Source organism: Serinus canaria, chromosome 1, assembly GCF_022539315.1.
Source record: "Serinus canaria isolate serCan28SL12 chromosome 1, serCan2020, whole genome shotgun sequence".
In the NCBI taxonomy this organism is placed as follows: domain Eukaryota; kingdom Metazoa; phylum Chordata; class Aves; order Passeriformes; family Fringillidae; genus Serinus; species Serinus canaria.
In genome coordinates this window covers 89352367-89366637 of record NC_066313.1, presented here as the reverse complement: position 1 = coordinate 89366637, position 14271 = coordinate 89352367, and positions in this window count along the sequence as shown.

The following is a 14271-nucleotide window of genomic DNA, read 5'->3' as shown; positions in this document are numbered from 1 at the left end:
CACACATATAGTTACTACTCTGCTGAATCAATATTGATTTGATCAGCTTACCTTTGACATCAGCATTTCATAAATTTCTTAGTCATTTCCTCATGATGACCTCACCAAGCATGCTAAAGCAAGCACGAAGATATCTGAATGCTTCCCATCCTTTCCCCTGTGCAGCCCTGACCCTAAAATCTTCATCTTTTTCCTCCCAGTCTTCCCTCTCGTCCCCATTCCTTTTTGCTCTGACCCTGTGTGCTAAAATTCTGATTTAGCTGCAGTTACCAGCTTTCCTCTTAAAATAGATACCGTCATAATGAAGAGAAAGGACAAACAAACCCCTCAAAATCTATTTTTAGCAGATGGTCCCAATTGTACAAACTTTAGCGGGGGTTATTTCTCTCTCCCCCTCTTTTTTTCCCCGACCCCATGCCAACCCACCCCCCCCCCCGCCCCCCCCCCAGTTCCTGGGTTGCGCTCCCTTCAATCTTGTCAGCTGTAAAATGGGTCTCTTTTTAACCTATAATGGATCAGTGAGATTAAAGGTGAAGTCATGAATTAGTAGCAGTGACAGCCCAGCACGATGGCCCCGGCAGCAGGGGGTCTCTCTTTGTGCTCGTCCACTCTGACCCCCCGTGCCACTCTCCGCCTGTGGGAACCGGACAAGAAGAATGTCGGGGTGGGGCCGGGGGCCGCCAGCCCCAGCCCCAGCCCGGCCAGCGCCCCCCAGCACATTCTTTCCCTGGAAATATTCTGACATCACCCCGTCATACCTCCTTGCCGGCTCCTTCGTTAACTCCTTTATGCCTTGCCGCCGGCAGACAATGGGTCCTGCTGCAGGGTGGAGGAGGAGGAGGGGAGGGAGACATCTTTCCCAGGACAACTTTTTCATAAGCTGTGGACCTAAGGCGAGCGTGGATTTTAAGGCTGGGAGGTGGGTGAATTTCCTAGGAGCTGGGCTGTGCGGTTTGAGATGCCACTCTCTGTGACAAAAAAACCACAAAGTGAAACGTGTCAGTAATGCAGGAAGATTTCTTTGGAGTTTTAAGCCCAGATGCCTAGAACAAAACCATCCCTACCATAAACACAGCTCATTCAGTGGCTACACTTTGCTTTGGGAAGTACATCAAAACTGCCCTTAGAACCTTTGCAAAAGTGTGATGCCTTTCCAGCCTCATCCATGAAAAACTGTGGTAGGGCAATATTGGGGACCAACACAAACAACAGGAGTTTCCTGTTGAGAATTCCTCTTTTGGGGAATACCTGAGAGCAGTGGGACAGCAGCAGAGCTACACTTTTCTGCAAGTGTGAAAGAGACAGGTATACCTGTTCACGTCCTCTGGGATATATTTTGTCCTTACTGTAGTGCAAAATTTAGTAATGGCTTCAGCCTGTCTTCTAGGATAAGTAGCTAGACTTTTCATAGTCCTTCCCAGTTAAAATGCACTAATTAATAAATTGTAACAGAATTTGTTATCCTGATTTACCCTCCTAATGAAGAAAGTTTACACTTCTGAATGTATTTTTCTAACACTTTTAAAGCTCTCTTCTGCACCAGAGCTATCCCATCTCATGACACTTGTCTGAGGGGTATAACATATGCAGGACTCATCCAGAAAGGATGGTTCCAGAAAACTTACAGAGGATCTTCCCAACACCATAAGAGGATCACTAAAAACCATTTCACTGGGTCAGCAATTTCAATTTCATTCCTGTCATAATATAAATTCCAGTAAGAATTCTCTATCTCTTGCCTTGGAGTTCTCCTCAAGTGGGTCCTAATCATACCCCAACAGAGTCAGGTGTGATTTGGGCCCCTGAAACAGCATAAAGGCATTTTAAGATGTCTAAATTCACAATTGTAATTCCTGCTTGGAGGCTGCATAGCCTCAGGGAAACATTAGTGTTTGCAGGATTCTTCCATTTTGCTCTAAAAGATGCCAGACCACTTGTTTTTCTGTTCCAAGGTGAGTGGTCTGGAAAACAACCCGACCTTTAACTCACTTTGCAGATTCTCCTGGGATTCACCAGGAAATTCTTGATCCAGTCTTGGAGAAGAGGGTAAGGGAAGAAAAGTATGCATTACAGCCTGATGTCTTTTCTTATAGGACCTCTCTTTGCCTTTTCTATGGCTCACTAGACAAAAAACCTGTTCAAGATGCAGGGATATTTCCTGTAAAACTAGCCCAAATAAATGAATGGAAGGCCCAGGGAAGGGATAGGGCAGACATCTCGAGCCTCTTCATCTTTTGAGCAACGTGTACTCACACAACCTGCATCTGACTGGAAAGCTCGGCCCAGCTTGACATCACCGTGTTTAGCCCCAGCCCACAGCTCAGGACTGGTCAGGAAGTCCTTGCCAAGGGAAAGGAACAGCCCTTGGGCTTCAGGAGCAGCAATCCTGTCTCCAGCCCCGAGCTGCAGCAGGCACGGCTGGGAGCAGCCAGTGGAGTGTGCAGATGGCAGAGGCTCAAACAGGTTTCTGACTAGATGAGCTGACAGCATTTCCACATCAGTTCATGTCAGCTGTGTAGCATCCAGTTGCACTTCTGTGGGTCTGCTGGACCTGTTTCCCAGAACAGGCTCATCCCTGCCTGGCATCTACAAGGCTGCAATCCATAATGCCACATTTTGAGGACAAAGAGCAGAGCACACTGGAGCTGTACCTAACTGGCTGCAGGATGCACATTGCAAAGTGTCGCTTGGCAACAGGCACAGCCAGGACCAAATGGGACACTCTCAAGCTACCAGTTACATCCCCTTCCAGATAACACCCTCCAGGCCCAGGGAAGAAGAGTTCAGATTGCAACAAGCAAAGGTCTTAGCAAGCTGAGCAAGTGCCAGACCTGATGTGCCAGACCAGGATCCCTGTAATATGCAGCATCAGTGTCTGTCCAGTATCCACAATGTTCTTCTATTTCCTCTTAAGTTGCAGATTTAGGTGCAATCTTTTCTCTGTCTAAGAGAAATCAAACTCATACCTCATTAAAGGGTTACCCAATCTCTATATAGTTGCATGTGTTCAGAAGGAAATCTGGGAACAAGGCTGGTTTTAGCTCTCAGATCTTTCTTTGAAACATAAGAAAATTCCAAGTATCTGCACTCAGTCCTTAGGCTACAGGGTCATGTTCCTTCTCTTTGGCATGCCACTGAAAGCAAATGACTGGATGTTCTGTGGCAATGCTCCAGCAAGCAAGCCAGGCAGCAAGCACACTCTGGGAACAGAGAAAAACATCTTTCCACAAAGGGGTGGGACCAGAGCCTCATAAACCTCAGGAAAATGCTCTGGACAGTAGGTGTCTGTAAAGGATTACATAAAGCACTGGCCATGTCCTACATTTAAAATGGTGTGTGTTTATTTTTGTTAGAAGAAATGTTTTAGCCTCCCATGATGAGGGAGGTGAGCAAAGGAGAGTGCACAGGGCTGACTCCAGGGTAGTCAGGGGAAGCTGCCTTGAGGAGCACTTCACTCTGACCCTCCCTCTCACCTTGCTGCTTATGGCATGTAGTGTGGGCTGTTCAGGGGTCTGTGGGGATGCAGAGGCAAGGCATAAGGCTCAGGACCCCACTGTGAGGAGGAGTGGCAGATGGAAAGGAGTTTCTTCCCTTAAAGATTTCAAAGAGCTCTTCTGTAATTTGTTCCTTGCCTCACCCAAAAAGAAGGAGCAGGAGTAAGGAGTAAGAACAGCATTAAACTTATGGAGAGGTGGTGTTGTCATAAATCGTGATTTCATGAAATATAGTGTATTTCTTCCTAAAGTCAGGGCTCTTGTATTCTCTCCATGTTAAGGAAACAAGAAAATATATATCCTTAGGGTCTGGAGAATAGCTTGAAAACAGTCACCTTTCTAATATTACCATCAGATAGCAAGCAATTAATAAGTCAATGTCCAAACATACTTTTGAGTGCTGTTGTTTAAAAAGCATTATAAAAAATTAACTCTGGTTTTCTTCATTTTGAGACTTTGGACTCCATTTCAGATTTTGTGGCTCTTGACTACTGTCTGCTGAATAATGGAGCTTGAAAATCCTCTGCCTTCACCACAGCCAGGAACATTTCATAAATATCCCCCTCTGGAGCAGGGGGAGGTCCCCTTCAGGGCTGGGGAAGCCTTGAGCAGGAGAGGAAGTCTTCAGCCAGGAGCTGTGAAGGGCAATCAAGAAGGAAATCAACTCCCAGAATCACAGAGGCATCAGACACCAGTGTATTTTCCCTGAACAGCTGTCCCCTGTACCATCTGATCCCATATTCAGCCCAAGAGTTCTGTTCATTCCTCCACAATCCAAACCTAAGACCCCAGCAGTCCTGGGAACAACTTGATTCTCCTCGGTGGCTCATTAGCAGCTGAAGAAGAAACCCAGTGGAAAGCCATCCAATCCCAAGGGAAAGTAGTCTCCAACTCCATTTCTGTGTGAATTTCCTGGAGGGCTGCAGCTCCCTATTCCACAAGAGTGCATTGGTTGGGGCTAGCACAGAGATTTGGTTCCTTGTTTTGTGTTCTGCCTGCAGCCTCCTCGTGCAGCCTGGAATCCACAGTGGGTATACCTGCCTGTGCCAAAGCATCTTCCTGCATCCCTGCTCTTCTCTCACTGGACACCCTGTCTGTGCACACCAAAGACACTGCTTTGCTTCTTTGCTGGGGCCTGGGCAATTTATGACAGCCTGTGAACTTTGAGGACAAGCACTTTGGCTGAGCACTGCCTGGAAATAAAAACATATTCTTTCTCTCATGCCGTCTTCTCTGCTCCTGGATGTGCAGCCCAGCAGCAGCTCCAGGGTTATTCCTGCCACCTGTCCTCTCCTACCAGCATGAAGGAGAGCTGTTCTCCTGCCAGGAGGCATCAGCAGGGCGGGTGCTGCCCCGTGTTCCCTGCAGGCTGTCACTGCCCCTGTTGCACAAGGAGGTGCACATGCGTGTTCCCGTGTGTGCCAGCACAGCCTGGGACATTGCCACTCTCTCTCTGTGCAGGGTGGGTCAGGACAGCTGGGCATTATTTATTCCTTCCCCTACACACTGCCATGGGAGGGAGAGAGGTGTCATCTGTGCTGGACATGGGGCTAACACGGACTATGATAATCTCCATTTGTGCTATCTCCTATTCCCTGGAAAAAGAGGGGAAGTGAAGCCAGTCCTAACCATCCTGCCTTATAGCAAAGCCACGGTTTAATAGCAGCTTTTTATTGAGTCACTCAGGTATTTCGTTCTGGAGGAAGGATGGGATTAAAAGCAGATTAAAATGATCAACACTTCTCCAGCATTTCACTGTCAATCCAGTCCTTGATCTTCAGGAAGAATCTAGCTTTGAAAAAAATAGATGCCAAAAATACAGAAAGCCAAAATTTTAATTATTATGTCTCTGCCTGTTTCTCATACTGCTCACTTAGAAAACAGCACAATGAAACGTTTCATTACCCCTTACTAGCTACTGAGAAAATTCTGGAGTTACATTGAAACATCAAGCTTTCAAATGATTGCAACTTCTATCAAATACTTCTAAAGACAACAAAAAATGTCTCCATTAGAAATACAAAAACATTTTGTGGCCAATACTCTCCTAGGAAGGTTTATTATAGTTCTAAAGTCAATTCCAGCTAGTTGGGATTTTTTTTTTTCAGATATCAACTAAACTGTATTGTGAGAAAAGTATAAAGAATTATTTTTTCCTTGGATTTTTATTTTAATCACCTAAAAATCATTCTTATGGAAATGAGAAAGACAAAAAGATTCCCCAGGGACTGAGAAACTTCACTGATTTGCATCATTAACACTGAAAAGAACTTGCCTGGAAATGGCCCCTTCACATTTTCTTTTATTTACATTTCCAGACAAATACAAAATTAATTTCAACAAGAAGGTTTCTTGTAGATTCCTATCCCATTTTGATTAGTCTAGCCATTAAAACATGAATATAGCTTGCTGTGCTTTGATGGACTGATTTAGTCTTTGTTACACTGGAATTCTTAAATTTTTTTTTAATTTTTTTTTTAGTTTTTACTTCATTTATAAAGGGTTTGCAACGGGGGGACTCTGAGTGATCATTGACTGTATTAACATTCATAATTAACACCAGTAATTATTAAGATGCTTTTGGAACAATTACCATTTGTGGCATGGAATGAGAGAAAAGTGACATTCATTTAACAAAACTCTGCCGTTTCCATTTAACGAGTCTGTCCAAGCATAAGCAAAAATAAAGAAAAAAAAAAAACTGAGCACACTAAATATATATTTAAATGCAGATAAATTTCTGTGATAAAGTAGTTCTTTCAAGGCTGGAATCAAAATTTTAAACAGTTTACCTTCTTTGTGTCTTCTGAAGAGTTTTACGCAACAAACTTTCAGTGTCATCACTAATAGCAGTTCATGCCAAGGATTACTTTCTTAAAACTGCTACTCAAGCCCGGTGATTTGCAGTACACTTCTTATTACAGGATACATTATGCAGAAACCCTCTGCTATGTGATGGGACATGGCAACCCTGCTGTGAGAATGCCTATCAGCGCTTCTTTTAAGGCCCTTTCTCAATTGTCAGCAAAGTATTTTTTAAGGTTAAAAGGTGTAAAATTATTCTGAAACGCTTTTCTGACCTGTCGCCTATCACTGCAAAAAGCTGTAGTTCATTTTTTTTCTAAGATTGTATTTTTAAAATGTGATATTATAAGAATAAAGCTAGTGAGAAAAATATAGTTTTCTATGCTTTTCATGATATTTTTTGTAATTTTTTCAGTACTGATACACATTAAGATCGTGAATCCCTTTTGATTTCTGATTTTCTTCATTATGATTCTTACTTTCCCGTGAGTCAGTTATGATGTGCCATTAATGAGAAATGAGCAATTAGAATAAAAAAAATTTAATTTATATTTTTGTGGATTTTCAAATGAATTCCTGAATCATATTCTCTAATGTAAAAGTCAAATACAGCAGGGTCATGAAGCATAATCTCATTTTACTGATATATAAAGCTCACAAGATCTGTCATTCTTCAAGTACTACCTGTACTTTGATTGAAACAACACTGAATATCAGCAGGAAAACTAGAAGAAGGCTTCTATTCTTCAGACTGGTGGCTGGCTTTTATGGCTCTGCAAACTGCTTAACTCTAGATTTCCCAGGCTACATGCACAATTCAAGGTCAATGATCCTATAGTTTTAAATCCTGTGCACAAGAGGTAACCATCTCCCATTGTCTGTAGCTTAAGATTTCCAATGGCAGCTAACTATTTATGTGCTGGTAAAATGCTGGAAGGTATCTGAAATCGCTTTGCACAGTGTTTCATGGACTGTTCTATTGCACAATCTCATCAGAGGATACTGGAGAGCTCAGCCCTGCTGCAAAGAACTGTCAGACATGAAGGGCCTGATTTTCCCATCTGATATGTGATACATGCACACAAGGTGAGTTGCAGCTGGAGCCAAGAAGAGAGGTATAAGTAGGTGGTGCAGCTGAAAACAGATGCTGTGCTGGTCTTGTGCACTGAGTTTTGTGGCCCACAGCAGAACACCAAGGTGATCACACCCAAGAATTCTTACAGCATGGCAACAAGAAGTGACAAAAGCAATAAGGAGGCATGGTCATGTTGCATGCATGAGCAGGTTTGTATCAGTCCTTTCCAACGTGGACTCACCCACTTTTCCTGATACCCACTTAAGCAGTCTGAGCCTCCAGAAAGGTTTTCTTCCTGTGTCCTTCAATGCTGTTAGTGGTGAGGTGTGCAAGTCAAGCAACTATTGTGTGCTGTGCTGGCATTACCAAAAGGCAGACTGCACATTCTGCTTCACATTGATTTTACCAAATCCTCTCTATTTATTGACCATATCTCATCAGCAGAAAGTCTCAGGTACAGCTGGACACCAAAACCCAGTTGTGCCAGCTTCCCTCATGGATGGGCAGGAATACCAGGAAGTATGCCAGCAGTGCTGGGGACAGCTTGCAGATTCAGCAGGATCCTTTGCTTCTGCAGCTTTCACTGCTTACTGGGCCCAGTCTAACTGAGATATTGAGCACCTGAGCTCTTTCTTGCCCAAAGAGAGAGGCTGCAGCCCCAGGTAGCATTTTCCAAAGCAAGGCTGTGGTAGGGAAGAAGTGTGATGTGCCTCTAAGAGTTAGTGGGGGCAGGCAGACATGAAGAAAAAAGTCAGTCACATTCATCAGCAGCATGTCCAAGACAGATATATGCAACTATTATTTTTTAATTTAGAGGTGTAAAATAAATAAATAAATGTCCATACGAGATAAAAAAAATAACAAGACTATTTTAATGTCCAAACTAGGAATGTCAAGAGACAAAAATTAGTGGAAATACTGCAGCAATATCCAGACTTTTAAAATTATCTGATTTCATAATCTAAACCATCATATTTTTGCATAGTAAAATACATTGATTTCAACTCAGTGTTTTTCATACATACTTAGTAGGAATATGTTGTTCTCACTTCTTGCACAAGACAGTAAATTTTTCTGTGCACTTCACAATATAAAATAAAGACACCACCTTTTCTGCCATGTTTTCCTTTTGTTCCACTGGTTTTCCATTTTCAAGGTTTCCCATATTTTTCAAAAGAACCCCATATTGCTGAAACTTTTTTTGCCTACTGCACTAGTAATTAAAACAAAAAAAGCAGCGACTTTATGATCATTTTTCATAAAAACCATTCACTATAGCAGTGGGCAAAGTGAAATATGGGTTTTAGCCTGCTTTTAAAACTACAATGGTGTTACATATACATACATACATATGCATGCAAACCATATAGATTTATTTATAAAATACAAAGAAATCAGATGAGGTAATAGCACCCCCTTCTGAGAGTTAGGACCAAAGCTAATGCCCTCACTTTAAAACAAATCTGGAGACTTTTCATCATGGTGCTACAGCTTTTTGAATGCAGCTCCTACTTCATGTTTTGTCCTACTGTGCTAAGCTAGAGACACGTACACATTATTTACTTGGCATTTATCTGCTCCTCACTCTGCCACTGTAGGAATTCCTTGGTTACAAAGCAGCACTTATAATTTGGAACTAGGAAGTCCACAAAAAATTATTTCCCTCAGCTCACATGTTCAATTATTCCATGTATAAAATTGTCCTTTGAAGTGGCTGTTTTGCAGTCAGGGGACAGGTGGAGGGAGGTGTGAAGGGCTGGTGTAACTCAGCAGGAATGTCATTTCTCTCTTGAGCTACTCAGCTTTCCTGGGGGTGGAGCTTCATCTCTTTTGAGATGGACACAGCCTCCTATTCCCCATGCCCTTTGCCTCCCCTGGTTTGAGATTAGGGCAGGGAAGGACCAGGAACCTGTCTCCCCCTTGTAGCAGCAAGGGTTTAAGTGGTATCTACAAGAGCTTCTGGGATCATACCAGAGCCACTCTGGCACCACAAGGGCCACAGCAAAGCTCCTTGTGAGCCTCCCTTGCCAGGTACCTACACCTGCAAACATGGGCTTTGCTCCTCCCTTGGCCTGGCAAAGGGTTGACTTACCTGCCAAAAAGGGCATTTTCCACACTAATGGAAAAACCAGGGCAAGATGATTTCCTGCCTCATCCATTCCTCTCCAGCAGCAAACTTCCCTTCAAGCAATTTCATCTCCATGGGAATGAGAAGATCCTTTCTCCATTTGCTCAATGCTCCTTTACAGGCAGAGCTCTTGTAAGGCAGCAGAGAGCAGCCCTGTGAGCAGCTCTGTCCCACCACACCAGGTTTTAGTGGCATCAGGCCACCTCAGCAGCCCACAGCTCACCAGCCAGAGACAAAATAAATCATACCAAATAACAGCAATCATGCCACAAAACGCTTAGAGAGCAACTGAGAAATATGGCCAGGGTGAAGAGTCAAAAAGAGACTGTAACAGTGCTCCTCAAATTCCCACTTCTCTTTGAGAACTGATTTGTGGTATCCCTCAGCATACCCTACTCTGCATAAATAGTAGTTTGCAAAAACTTCTGAAGGGTTTGCAACAAAGCACCTAAGGGAATAGCAGAAGGTTATTTACTCTTTTTCCTTTTTTCCTGAGCTGCAAAAGAAAGAAATGTGTTTGATGGAAGGTGCTAGACTAAGAAAAATAGTGAAGGATGCAACTTAAAGCACAGAAATCCACATGACACTGAGCTGTGTATAATTTACCATGACAAATCAGTGCTCTTGCAGAAAGAGAGTCACAGCATGTGAAGAAAAAAATTAGTGCAAGCTGAAGATAAGATAGACACCATTTTCTACTTGTAGTGCTAGGAAAAAAAAAGTAAAAATTGAGCCAAACAAATAGAAAAAATATTTAGCAATACTGAAAGGGAAAAAGGCTCAACCAGGTCATGTGTAAAGGTATGCTCCACAGAAATGCAACATCAGAATACCATATCATCATAAGGAAAATATTACCGCTGAAAAATTATTGAAGTCCACAAAAAAATTATGTAGTAATGATGAATCTGATGGAAGAGCCTTCAGCTGAGTTTTTCGGAGCCCAAAACCTGTAGTAAACAATATGCCAAAGCAACTATGAATAAAGTTTGTCGGGGGACAATCTTGGGCAGTGGAACAGGTTTACAGTAAGCTGTAGGAACGTCCTCTCCTTGAACCTAAGTATGAGGAGGTGATAAGCAAGAAGCTGGCAAGCAAGAGATGTAAAACAGGATGCTGAAAACCGCTAGGCAAAAACAAAATGCTTAAGCTGCACAGATGTAACTAGCCAATTAGAAATTGATAAGGACGTGTGCATGCCTCGTGCACAAAGCAGACCCTCCAATTATATTTTGCGTGATAGCGTGTACGGAAGAGGAAAACATTATAAGAATATGAGCTTTGTAAACAATAAACGGAGCTTTTTGGAATTCTACATTGTGTCGGTGTGTGCTCCCCTCTACCTGGCCGTGACAAAAGTTATGGAGATAAGAACTTCTAAAGTGATTACAGTCCATAAAAGTGGATGTACCTGAAGCCCAGATTAAAATGGTACTCAGTGTTTGGTTTTGGCTCAATGTTGTTATGTGCAGGGCTTTGGCATGTGAAGAACAGCCAGCAGAGCACTCAGAGAGAGTGCAAAAATGAAGCTGATTTGGGGGAAAGAGTTCAAAGCACACCTACACACTTGGGATCTTTCAGGTCAAGGGCAGCAAGCCCCCAGGCTAATGCCTACATTCCCAAAAAGACATGTGCACAGATCAACTTATCATAAATTAATTCAGGAACATAAATGGACAAGCATTTGTATTTTGTTATGGATTTTTTTTTTTTTAATTACTTCTGGTAAAACAGGAGTCATGGGAAGGGTAAATGGCTTCTCCTGGGAGCACAAGGGAGGTTGCAGAGAACTTCTGACCTGGAAATCCCATGCTGAGGAGGATCATCAAGAGCAGAGAAGAGCTTTTCCTTGCTCTCTCTAGGCACTGACAGTTATCCCCAGAAGGAAATTTTATTATTGTGCCTGGAAGAAGTGCACACTCATCCACTCCCATCAGCTCAGGTATTGAAATCCCTCAGCTGGCCCCTTTGAGAGTCCAATTGATTCACAGGCATTTAAGCTTTACTGCCAGCCAAGTCCATTTACTCTTCTCATCTCTAACAGCTCCTGCCCTGCTCAGTGTTTGGGAGGGCTGGGCACACCTGACCCTTCATCCCCTGTAGCATGGGATCTGACCTCCTGCTTCCCCCAGAGTGGTTGGGACACAGGGGATTACCTGGGCATAAACTGGGACCTCTCTGTTGCCAACAAAATGTTTCACAAAATCACCAGTAAATAAAAATGGCACTTCACCAGCCACAAAGAGAATGCATTAAAGAAACAGAAGTGTTACTTGAGGTGGGAATAAGAGACAATCCCCTTGCCTTACCAATGGTTCTTAATCTGTGCACCTAGCCCAGAAAAGTCTACTGGATTCGATTTGGAGTGGAAACTAAGACAGGACTTTGAAAGACAACAGATTCTGCGATTAAACAGGAGGCTGTCCTGCCAGAAAAGAGACTGCAATTTTTCCTTCATACTATTTTTTACATTTCTGTCATAATTCTAATCCTTTGGAACACTTGGAGGCTTAAGATTTCCATTGATAATTCAAAGAAAAAATGTCCATTCCGTGTCAGTCATTTGACTTTTCTACCGATGCCCACATCTCAAAAGATGGACTTTGTGAAAGGACTTTGAATTTATCACAACAAAAATAATCACAGTGGAAAGGTTGCAGAGGCTAAGGACATGCCTCTCAATAAAGGTTTGAGGCTATCTATGGAAGTGTAAAACCTACTATGCAATAGGAAACTACTTAATAGATTATAATCCAGTTATTCTGACCAGCACGGAATTTGAAGTATTCAAGTAGTCCAGAGAAAAGTTGAGACAAGGTTTGGGGCATCATCAACTGTAGAACAAACTATGTACACCTGCCTGGCAGTAAACAAAGATCAATCAACCCAAGCAGTAAGTTACAACAAGTTACTTCCTTTATGGGAAAAATTGACATCATCCCTGAAAATTCAAACCAAAATTCTATCTCAACAGGCTAAAAAACCACCTGCTTTGGAATTTTGGGAGGGAATATGAATGTTGCACAAACCCATGGAACAATCGAGATGCTAAAGTGTCGTACAAACGGGGTACAAATGACAGAGGTGACTGAAAGTCCAACATGGAACTGTCACCCCTGCAGGTGACTGTGGTGGCACAGAGAAGCCACCCCCATGGCAAATGGCCTCTAAGTGCCACAACCTGCTGATGGAAACAAGCAATGCAAGTCACCCTCTCACTCGAGGCTGGAGAGCCACAGCCAGATGTTAGCAAGGTGACAGCAGCTCAGCAAGCCCGTGTCTCCCAGCTGAGACACAGCAGCTGCTGCCCCAAGGGACATTGAAATGCTCCAGCCTTCAGCAGGACAGGCCATGCTTGCTCCAGGCTGATGTGCTCAACCAAGAGCCTAAGAGATGTGTTTTGGAGAGCATCCAAGGAACTTATGCAGGAGATCAAATTCTTAACCTTGTCTGTTGTGTGCTGCCAGGACAGGTAACGCAGTACAAACACATTGTTACAAAAGAGTCTCACCAGACAGACACCAGAGGGATCGAGTCCCTGCTGGCCAGAGGGAAAGAAAGCCGAGGTCTGCTGTGGGATGCTCTCATGCATCAGTGTGTGCCAGGGCCTGGGACTCCCTCCTTACTCTGTTGATATGCTCTCACACCAAGCTGAAGTGGCTCAGTTGGATCCAGCACCTCTTGATAATCAGTGAACATAAATGTGGCACTGAATGGAGACACAGCATTCTCCTCCAGTGCTGGCAGGACTCTTCCCTGCTCCAGCCCCTCTGCTCAGCACGACAGCACATCAGCAGGCCACGCTGAGAGGAGAAACAACATGAGGCACAAAGGAGCAATGCTAACAGAAGCAGGGGGATATGGCAAAGGAGAGCTGAAAGCCCACGAGCAAAGAGCAGAGAGAAGGAAGGAAAAATTAAGTTGATGAGCATCTGAATGAAGACTTTATGGGGGGGAAAAAGGCAAGGTATTTCTGTGCTTGCACTTTTCCCTTTACACAGGCAAAAGCAAGAAGCAGAAATGATGGGTTTTGTACTGCTCATGATGAAATTCAGAAAGGAAATAGAAAAGAGATTCAAAGGCAGAGCTCAGAGAGCTCCCACTCCCAGGCTGCTAGGCCAGTAATTTTCAAGCTGTGGTCCATTGTGACTTACACTGCCAGGCTGTGTTTACTCTGTGACTTAGTGCCAGCAGTACTGCTGGATAAGGCCTTTCAGCAGATCAGCATCAAATCCTATTTTCAAGGACTTAAAACAAAAACAACAACAACAAAAACCAAAAAAAAAAAAATTTAAAAATTGCTCTGTACAAAACCTTGTTGTGATATTCTACATTCTGGGCAATTCCTCCATCAACTTTTAAATGAGCATATTTGGGCATTATAAGATGTCTATTTTGTGTGGATTTTGTGAGCATTGTGAAATATGTATAGTTTCAAAGCTTATCAGTTGTGTTCTACCTAAGAATGTACATCTTGTGCAGGAACATAAAGGAGAAACACACAATCTAAACAATGATATTCAACTTGAATGAGCAGTAAATTTGGGATTACCATGGTTTTTCAGTGCTCATACTCCACCCTGCTCATGTGTTTTGAGAGAAGCACTGCTGGGGCACTGAAGGATGCAGCCATGAAGCCCAGTATCAGCCACACAAAGCCTGATGTTGGCACAGATAACTTCTGCTTCTGTGCCACTGTGATATTGATACCTGCTAAGTCTCCATAAACTCCTTTGGCTCACATGAATGGAAAGGCACATTTCAAAATC